This window comes from Capsicum annuum, chromosome 1, assembly GCF_002878395.1.
Source record: "Capsicum annuum cultivar UCD-10X-F1 chromosome 1, UCD10Xv1.1, whole genome shotgun sequence".
Lineage (NCBI taxonomy): Eukaryota > Viridiplantae > Streptophyta > Magnoliopsida > Solanales > Solanaceae > Capsicum > Capsicum annuum.
In genome coordinates, this window is record NC_061111.1 from 211,275,844 (window position 1) to 211,286,896 (window position 11,053).

At 37.0% G+C, this 11,053-nt stretch overlaps 1 long non-coding RNA gene across 1 annotated transcript; it reads left to right on the forward strand.

The window, feature by feature from the left end:
• Nucleotides 1-4,285: 4,285 nt before the first annotated feature.
• Nucleotides 4,286-6,056, forward strand: LOC107857304. The gene is made up of 2 exons (XR_001670828.2): nt 4,286-4,759; nt 5,861-6,056. It is a non-coding gene; the product is annotated as an uncharacterized LOC107857304 (long non-coding RNA).
• The last annotated feature ends 4,997 nt before the right edge of the window (nt 6,057-11,053 follow it).

Below are 11,053 nucleotides of genomic sequence, written 5' to 3' on the forward strand. Positions count from 1 at the left end.
ATTTTTTGGATGTGGGAGTTCTTAACTGGCCAACACTCCGCTCCATACAGCAAGGCCGGACGGACTACCACCCTATAGAATTTGCCTTTAAGCTTGGGCGGCACCTTCTTATCACACAGCACCCCCGATGCGAGTTTCCACTTCATCCATCCCGCCCCAATACGGTGCGAGACATCCTCGTCAATCTCACCGTTACTCTGGATCACGGACCCGAGATACTTGAACTTATCCCTCTTCCCTACCTCCTGTGCTTCTAGCCTCACTACTACCTCATTCTCCCGCCTCACGTCATTAAACTTACATTCCACATACTCTGTCTTGGTTCTGCTCACCCTGAACCCTTTAGACTCCAGAGTTTGCCTCCACAACTCTAATTTGTCATTCACACCCCCTCGAGTCTCATCTATCAGGACTACATCGTCTGTAAAAAGCATATACCACGGCACCTCCCCTTGGATACGCCGCGTCAACACATCCATTACTAACGCGAACAAAAAGGGACTCAGAGTAGATCCCTGATGCAATCCTGTCAGGACAGTGAAATGCTCTGAGTCTCCTCCCGCCGTCCTCACCTGGGTTTTCGCTTCCTCATACATATCCTTAATTACTCGTATATATGCCTGCGGTGCTTCTCTCACCTCCAAGCATCTCCAAAGCACTTCCCTGGGGACTTTGTCGTACGCCTTTTCCAGGTCGATGAACACCATGTGCAGATCCTTCTTCCTCTCCCTATATTGCTCCACCAACCTCCGTACCAGGTGGATTGCCTCCGTCGTCGAGCGACCGGACATAAATCCGAACTGGTTTTCCGAAATAGACACTATCCGTCTCAGCCTCACCTCGACCACTCTCTCCCATATCTTCATAGAGTGGCTCAGTAACTTAATCCCCCTATAGTTATTGCAACACTGAATGTCCCCCTTATTCTTATAGAGGGGGATCATGGTACTCCACCTCCACGCCTCGGGCATCTTTGCCGTCCTGAAAATTTCATTGAACAATGCAGTCAACCACCTTACACCAGCCTCTCCAACGAACTTCCAAAACTCCACCGGTATCTCATCCGGCCCCGTCGCCCTACCCCTTCGCATCCTGCGGACTGCCTGTCTAACCTCGTCTACCTTAAAACGTCTACAATAGCTAAAATCCCGACACTCCCCTGAGTGCTCCAGTTCCCCTAACACAATAGCTCTGTCCCCCTCGCCATTCAAGAGCGTATGAAAGTACGACTGCCATCTCTTCTTTATGTGACCGTCCTCCACCAACACTCTACCGTCCTCCCCCTTAATGCACCTCACCTGATCGAGGTCACGACCCTTCCTCTCCCTAGCCTTAGCGAGTCGGAACAACTTTTTCTCCCCTCCTTTCCCCTGTAACCCTGCATACAAGCTCTCAAAAGTGGCCGTCTTAGCTGCCGTGACCGCTGACTTCGCCTCCTTCCTCGCTAGCTTGTACTCTTTCCTGTTTACCCGCTTCTCTTCTTCGTCCTTACTTTCCACCAACTTAGCATACGCCTCTTTCTTGGTCTCCACTTTCTTCCCCACCTCTTCATTCCACCACCAATCCCCCCGATGATGTCCGGCCCGGCCCCTAGAAACACCCAACACCTCCCTTGCATTCTCCCTGATGCACGTTTCCGCCCTATCCCACATATTATCCACGTCCCCCCTACACTCCCACACCCCCATTCCCGCCAGCCTCTCTCCTATCTCCCACGCATTCACTGGCGTCAAGCCGCCCCACTTAATTCTCGGTCTACACTCCTTACTCCTCCTCTTTCTATTCTTCTTTATACCCAAATCCATAACCAAGAGCCTATGTTGGGTCGAAAGATTCTCACTCGGGATGACTTTACAGTCTTTACACAACGCTCTATTCCCTTTCCTAAGCAACAAAAAGTCAATCTGGGTCCTGGCTATCGCGCTCCGAAAAGTGATCAGGTGCTCGTCCTTCTTCGGGAAGCCCGAGTTCACCACCACCAGCCCAAACGCCCTCGCAAACTCCAATAGGGTCGCACCCTCTTCATTTCTCTCGCCAAAACCAAAACCACCATGCACATCCCCAAAGCCTCCCGGTAGCGCCCCGATGTGCCCGTTGAAATCCCCTGCTACAACAATCTTCTCCGAACTGGGCACGCCTCTCACCACCTCCTCCAAAGCCTCCCAGAACCGCATCTTCTCCTCCCCCTCCGATCCCACATGCGGCGCATAGGCACTACACACGTTCAGGGTAAACCCCCGAATGACCAACTTAATAGTCATCAACCTATCGTTGATCCTCTTCACCTCCACTACCTGACCTCTAAGCTCTTCATCTACCAAGATGCCAACTCCATTCCTACGCCTGTCGCTCCCAGAGTACCACAGCTTGTAACCGTCCACATCCCTAGCCTTAGACCCTACCCACTTGGTCTCTTGGACACACGCAAGGTTGATCCTTCTCTTCCTAAGAATCTTCACCAGCTCTATGGACTTCCCCTGAAGGGTCCCTATATTCCAAGACCCAACCCTCAGCCTACCGTCGCTATCCACGCGCCCCCCACTACCCCCCCGGCCAAACCTTGGCCTCCCACCCACTCCCGCTCTCTCCCCATCTCCCGCCCCCACCACAGCCCCACGCCCCAACCCCCTCGGACATGACCCTAACCACCCATTACCACCCACAGCCACAACTACACGAAAAAGTAGAAAAATATAAGGATATACCCGGTGGCAATATCAAAGCAGCAGCAAGAGGGTAATTTTGAAAGATGTGAGAATTATAAGGGATAAAGATGTCTTTTACTTGGTCAAACTAAAATGACTCATAAGCCAAAAATAAAAAAGTAGGGGTTAAGGTAATTTTGACTTTTGGCTTTTAAAAAAATAATTTTTAACCTTTTTTTAAGCAATTTTTAAAGTTGCCAAACACTTCAAAAAGTAAAATATGACTTAAAAGCTATTTTGGCTAGCTTTTAAGCCTATCCTTTCACACACCCTCTAAATCACAAGAAGCCCATGCAAAGCACAAGCCCAACATTTATCATAAATTAATATTATAACAATAATCATATCAGTGAGATTTTTTAAAATTTGAAATTTAAATAAATTTATTTTTCAAAGTAATTTTTGTATATATTCTTAAAATATTTTAAATTATCAATTATTCTGATTTATTATTTAAATATATAATTTTATTTCAAAAATTTAATTCACGACCAAAATTAAACTCTTGATAACCAATCATACTTTTGACATGTTTTTAAATATTTTAAGTTATTAACTATTATAGTTTATAAAATCATGCGATACATACATACATACATACATACATACATATATATATATATATATATAATTGAATTAATAGATAATAATAATTGAATTTATAATCAAATATTATATATACTTGATGAATTTTTTAATACGAATATAAAATTTAGTCAATTATATGTTTAAAATAATTTAATTTTTTAATTATTGTGATTTATAATATTTTTCTTCCTTTTCAATTTAAGTGGCATTGATATAATTTTGAAAGTCAATCAAATATTTTTTATCATTTAATTTTTTTAAGTTGTTATATATTGTGATTTATAGTATTTTTTTACGTATTTTTATTTAAAAATATAACATATTAATTTTTTTAAAAATATTTTAAGTTTTTGCCTTTGTAATTTATAATACATTTTATGTAATTTTTAAATAATATATGTTACTCTCCTTGTCCAAATTTTTGTGACGTTGATAGCCAATTACATTTTAAAAATAATTTAAGTTTTAAATTATTGTAATTTATAATAGTTTTTTTTCTATTCCTATTTAAGTGATATAATACTTAGATGACCATAGTAATTAATTAGGAGTGATATAGTAAAATTATGATTGAAATGGTGAAATAAACATGTCTTAAATAACTCACAACAACTAATAAGAAGTGATATAGTAAAATTATTATAAAAAATAGAAAAAAAATTTAAATAGATCCCACATAAAATGTAAAGTTAATTAATTTAAAACATCAATAGTTAGCTTATTATTTTATATCTTTAATTAAGAGTGATATTTAGTAAAATTAGGTTTGAAAAAGTTGAAACAAATATGTCATAAATACTTATTTTTTATTAAATATTATTAAATTTTTAATATTTAAATAATTTATAATAATTTATTAATAATTATATAATAAAATTACCGGGCAAAACGCATATCAAATATGTTGACCTGCTGCCTGGTTCTCCTCTTATTGGTAAGTAAAAAGTACTACTATAGTTTAATCTTACCAAACGACTCCTAAACACGTACAAAGGCGCAGACTCGCCACATGCCAATGTCATCGATCACTTATCCTCTTAAGTTAAAAAAAAAAACTCAAGAAGAAAGCAGAAACAAAGAAAAGTGCCACATGTTTAGCTACATGCAAAAGCATACTTCTCGTACATGACACAATACACTAACGTGTCTACTCATCCCCACACTTACATATCTTCAACTCCACCTCCTCACACTAATCCAAAACAAAACGTCTAACATTAAAAAACTCTCACAAAGTAGAAGAAAAAACGTCAAGATTAATTGGAAGGAACCTTTTCTTCAATAGAAGAAGAAAATGGCTGGTGCTGATGTGAATAGGCCATGGAGAAATTTGCCGTATAGCCCTGGCACGATGGCGGTCGGTGGCGCTGTTGTTATTGGCGGTATATGGTATTACATGACCTACATGAAGAAGAAGCCAGAAGCTGATCATCATGCTAGGGTTGCTGCTAGGGATGCTGCTAGAGGTGCTACTCGTCCTGAGGATACTCCTCGTAAATAAATATAATCAGAAGCAAATTTTGAATTTAAACTCGATCAGTTCTACTTCTAAAGTGCTCTGGTATTTTTATTTCCTTTTATTTTCCCCTCTTTTTTTTGTTTGTTTGTTTTTGGTCTATGGATCGGAGAAAATTGAAGTATCATATGTTGATATTGGTGGATGTTTCTTTTGTACTTTTACGTTACTAAACAATTACTTAGGGTAATTAAGAGAAGGAACTTAACCCTCATAATCTTGCTTTCAAGAAACAGTTATGAATAGCATATGTAATTAGATCTTCGGATTTGGATCCCCCTTCGTATCTTGGAAAAGGTACCCAAGCAGATCATCTATACTATTCTCTTTGTTTCAATTCGTTTCTCAAGTTTAAAGAACGTGCCAGCGAGTTTTAAGAAAATATATAGTGGATCTTTGAATTTTATATTTTTGAATGAAATATATTTCAAAAATATTTAGAATGTGTTCGAAATATATTTTGAACTTGTGATTGTGATTTTAAATGTGTTACTTTTATGTCGAAAGTTAGAACTAAAATGAGTTTCAGAAAAAAAGAGGTATTTTTCTATGAAACAAACTATAATTAAAAGGATATATATTAAAATGGAGGGAGCTAGTAATGAGATTCTTTTACTAAAAAAATATTGGCAGTAAGAAGTAGGGGTAATAGTAGGTTCCGTATCTTGCTCGGTTAAAGCTAATTACCTTTGTGAGAATCTTTGTGAGAATATATTGGTGTGTTATTGTCGCTTGAATCTAAGCGTGTCAAATTATCTAAGCGAAGTCATATTGTGGAATTTTGTGATTTTTCAGTAGTACATTTTGTTTCCAAAATGTATAGCTGGATTGGGCAACACCAGTCACAAAGATTATGAGATTATATTTTTGACCACCTAATTAAGCATTAATCAATGTTGTGCATATGTATGTATGATGTGGTTAGTGAAAATTAGGCTTTATATGATGTGAAAATTATAACTTGCTCTATTCGTTTTGGATTTTGATTATTGACTCGTTTATTTGTTCATTTTTTAACTGAGAAACTTTTATTTTTAATGAATTCATGTAGGGTTCAATTTATGGCTTCGTTCGAACTGGATGATTTGTTACTTTTGATTTGAACCTCTTATAAGTGTTATAAATTTATTAAATGTATAAATTGATTACACACTCTTTTTCATTTCAAAATAAGTTGCGTTAGCATTTCAAATTCCGAATTCACATTTTAATAAGACAGATATGATATGAGGAAAGTATTTTGATGATATTTTTTAGAAATGATATTTAAAAATTATTTTAAATTGGCAAATCATGAACTATTCATCTCGTCTTTAATAGATCCATGACGAAAACAATTATATAGTCTTTCCTGCACTATACGATTTTTAAAATTGTCATCCACTCAATTAAGATTATCTGGCCTCAACACTAGCAAGAATCTTCACGGGGTCAAAAATATCAAGTTGAACCAACCTGTTGGGCCAAGGACTAGATGTCCAAGGCAAAAGGCCGCTCTAAAACTAAAACGAACGCTAAACTCCGCATGCAACTCTGGCCATTTATATTACCCGAATTAAGCTCTCTGAGTAAGCACATATTGCTTGCCTCACACTTATTGAACCATTAAAATGGAACATTACAATAGAAGAGAATCCATCGACAAAATGTCTATAGAAGAGAATCCATCGACAAAATGTCTATAGTAACCTGTCAATCCAATGAAACTGTGAACACTGTGAACCTCGAAAGTTTCGAACCTCGATAGGAGAAGTAGGCCTAGCATAATTATGAATTATTTTAATCTTTGTTGGGTATATCATGATCCTATCCCTGGACACCATGTGCAACAATTATGAATTATTTTAATCTTTGTTGGGTATATCATGATCCTATCCCTGGACACCATGTGCAACAATGCTACAAATTCAAGACAAACTCACACTTTGAAAACTTGACATAAATTCGTTGATCACTTAAAGTGAAAAGTACAATCCTTAAATGTTGCCCGCAATCCTCCCCACCCCTTTGAGTAAATGAGGATTTCATCAATAAAATAATGATCACATGGTTCATCAAGTTAATAAATGCGGTTGGGGCATTGGTTAACCCAAACAACATCATCAAAAACTTGTAATGGTCGTAACGAGTCCTTAAGGTTGCGTAACGAGTCCTTAAGGTTGCCTTAGGGATGTCTAGCGCTTGAGTTCTTAATTGGTGGTACCCAGATTTTAGGTCAATTTTAGAAAACACAGTTGCACCTTGAAGTTGGTTAAATAGATCACTGATACGTAGCATATGATACTTCTTCATGGTTACCTTATTTAGCTGCTAATAGTTAATACACATGTATAAAATTGTATTTCTTCTTCAAAACTAGGATAGGGACTTCCCGCTGAGAATTACTCAATCTGATGAATCCCTTTCTAAAAGATCCTAAAGTTCCCTCACTTGGCAAGAGTCATACAATAAGGTAAAATGGAAATAGGCTTGGTGCTCAACGTACATCAATGACAAAGTCAATATCATGTTTAGGAAGGAGGCCATTCAAGTTGGTAGGGAAGACATCGGCAAACTCAGGAACGACATGAATAGAATCAAGTGAAAGGACATTGGAACTAGTGTTATAGACACAGACAACATAGGCCAAACATCTCCTCGAAACCAACCTCCTCTATTAATTATAATAAATAATTCCTGTGGACACATAACTAATAAAGCTCTTCCACACAACCTGAGATATGTCGGGTTTAAGCTAAGGTAATGATCTTGGTGAAGCAATACCAGATTGTATGGTAGAGAGATAACCAGTTCATGCCCGGAATAGAATCAAAATTTATATTGCCAAGCATAATAAGGCCAATCTAAGTATAATACTCCTGAATAGTCACCAAACATGATCAATAAACCCAATTCACTACTAAAAAATTCCTTATAGCAGTAGCTATACACATCAGCACAAGCCAAGACTCGCTAAACAATCCCAAACAAGTAGCAAAATATGAAACATATGAATATGTAGAGCTAAGATAAAATAAGATAGAAGCCGTCTAGAAACAAACCAAAATTGTACCTATGATCATTAAGTACGATGCTTCCACCTCCAACCCATCAGAAAAAAATATAACTATCCACGGGCACTGACGGATTAAGAACTTGATCGAATACCTGTCCTACCTGGCTGTCTGTCTCTTCAAGGACAGCAAGAACCACCTTTTCCTTTCTAGAAACCACCTCTGGCTGGTGGAGCTACTGATTTAGAAGGTTGAGGTATCTGAGCTAAAGTTCCAACCATTCTGCACCGAGGACACTCTTTGGCAAAGTGACCAACCACCCCATAGTAAAAACATGCCCCAGTTGCCTTAACCTAATGAGAGGGTCTCATTATACCCCATTTTAACCGAGGTCAAACTAGTGTATGACATATTGGAGATTGTTAAATTGATTAACTTAAAGAGTCACCATTCTAAGGTGAATTAAGGCACCTAAAATAACCAAAGTAATTGTATAAAGTCAACTCTGTTTAAGGTTTACTTAACTAAAAATTCTAGGTAAGGGTTCAATCATATAAACAGAAGGTATTAAGCACCTTTTAAGATCCCTTAAAAGTAATTTACTGGCCAAACTTAGGTTAATTGATTAAGGCTAAGAGAAATTTACAACTATTTGATAGAAAAAGTTACATTTTTTTAAAAAAGAGTTTGACAAATTTCAAAAGATTAGTTAAAGCTCATTAGACATTTATATCAAAATCTTTCTAGCAACAGATTGATAACGCCCCAGAAACGGATCCTGAGACATCACACGGTGCTCAAGACTACGAGTAGCCTCAAGCTAACCTTGTAAGCCTACTATTAGATCTGTAACTCATTGATTAACTTAAAGAGTTACCATTCTAAGGTGAATTAGGACACCAAAAATAACTAAACTCATTGTATAAAGTCAACTCTGTTTAAGTTTTACTAAACTAAAAATTCTAGATAAGGGTTCAATCATCTAAAAAGAAGGTATTAAGCACCGTTTAAGATCCCTTAAAAATAGTTTACTGGCTAAACTTAGGTTAACTGATTAAGGCTAAGAGAAATTTATAACTACCTGATAGGAAAAGTTACATTTTTTTTTAAAAAAGGGTTTGACAAATTTCAAAAGAGTTAAAGCTCATTAGACATTTTATATCAAAAAATTTCTAGCAGCAGAGTGTAACACCCCAAAAACGGATCCCAAGACATCACACAGTGCTCAAGATCATGAGTAACCTCAAGCTAACCCTGTAAGCCTGCTACTAGAACTGTAACTCATTGCAAAATAAACTAATCAAGTAACAATGCTGAATTATATCAAAACTTAACTGAAATAAGCTGAATGTACTGTCTGAACAACTACTACTGAAAGTCTGAATAATAGCTAGTAGTCCGACAAGCCTCCACTACTAAGAAACTAGAGAGCCATTGGGACAAACCCCCAACTGACTTGAACTAAACTGAAAGAAACTAGTCAAATACCATGAAAGCTGGAAATTGGGATAAATGGGCCCTCGAACCATGAGGACTCACCAGCTGTCGAAATGTAGATATAGATGCCCAAAATCACTCACACTGCTGAGACTGAGCACCTAAACCTATATTATTAAATAATGTAGCACATATACATATGGTGAATGCATAAGTAAAACTAATATCTCAATATTATAAAAAATTCATAGAATATGCATGCTGTATGTAATGACTCACGTGGCTGGAATAACTGAAAGCTAAAAATCATAGATTATGAACAACAAAACATACTGTATAAAACTAGTGAGCCATCACATTTCAAGTCTAAAAACTGAACTGTTATCCGTTATTCTTTTCTGTTGAACCGTAGGAAATTCTAGTAAAAAATTTTCTATTAGGAAATTCTTTTAAAAGCTATTCTATTATTTTTACTAGTAGGGAGGTTGTTCTAACCGACATACACTATGTGAGCTATCATAGTGTCCAACATTTTGTTCCCTTAAGGGAAAAACCTCACTTTGGAGAGAGGTGTCATACTCTTGCTAGGGAGTATAACCTGAGCCGAGTGATCACATTTGTAACTGTCATTCGTATATGAATGGGAATACTGAACCTGTACCTACATTGGCTTGTAGTTCTAGGAAATTCGGATGCATTAAACCCACACTTCCCACTCGGTGCTAAATACTACTCCCTTTAATTTGTATGCTCATTTTGTATGAAATCCACTTTTAAAAGTCTGTGTCATACTGAAAGCTAACTATGCATCTGTTCATTCAAAACTGAATTTAAGCTGTAAAGTGGATTCCATGTCTTAGCTAAAGATCAAAAGATCAAATATTTATTCAAAGCTGTCTATAAACATATTATGGGATGCTTAAAGCATAATCATTCTTGAAATAGTAATATTCAACTAGTGCTTGCTAACCCATACATCAATTTCATGACAAATCATCTTAAAGTTCGTGTTTGATAATGAAAATATTCATAATTCAACTCAAAATCTTGAAAGTATAGTCACACACATGAATTTAAGAAAGTTGACATGCAATTCAACATCCGAATCACTTAAAATCTCAAAATCTCCAATTATCAATAAATGGGTATGAACCCTAAATTGAAATTTATGTAAAATCATGTGAATTTGTAATTAAAACTAGTTTTGGCCACAAGGATAAAAGATTTCTCCTTGTTCAAAACCCTACATACCTTAATTGAGGAACTAGATAAAGAAGATTTGTTTTGATATCCTATTTGTGCTCTTGAAGGCTGATTCTTGGAATTTTTGAATTGGGAACCTTGAATTTTGAACTATTTTGGGAAAAGAATGGTGGAAATTTGGGGATTCTTAAAGTTGAATGTTGAAGCCAAGGGTTGTATTTGAGAGGGATTTGATGAACAATGAGCATATTTTGCTCAATATTATGATTAATCTTCTGTTTACACAATTTGGGGGCTTGATGAAAGACAAAATTGCCTTTTGGATTTACAATCCCGCGATTCGGGCCTCATCACAGGATTGTGACTATTGTTGATTCGGGCCTCATCGCGACGCGATGGCATTCCCATTACGATACTCACCATGACACGGTACAATCGCGATGAGCTACTGGAAAATGAAAAATGTTGATTTTGTCTCTACGACAATTCGGTTGCCTCCTCACTGCGATATTCACTGTGACGTGGCCTAATCGCGGTGCGCTACTGTTTTGCCAATTCGAATGTGATCCAATCCTCATCCAAAAATTCCAAAACTTATCCGAGATATGTTA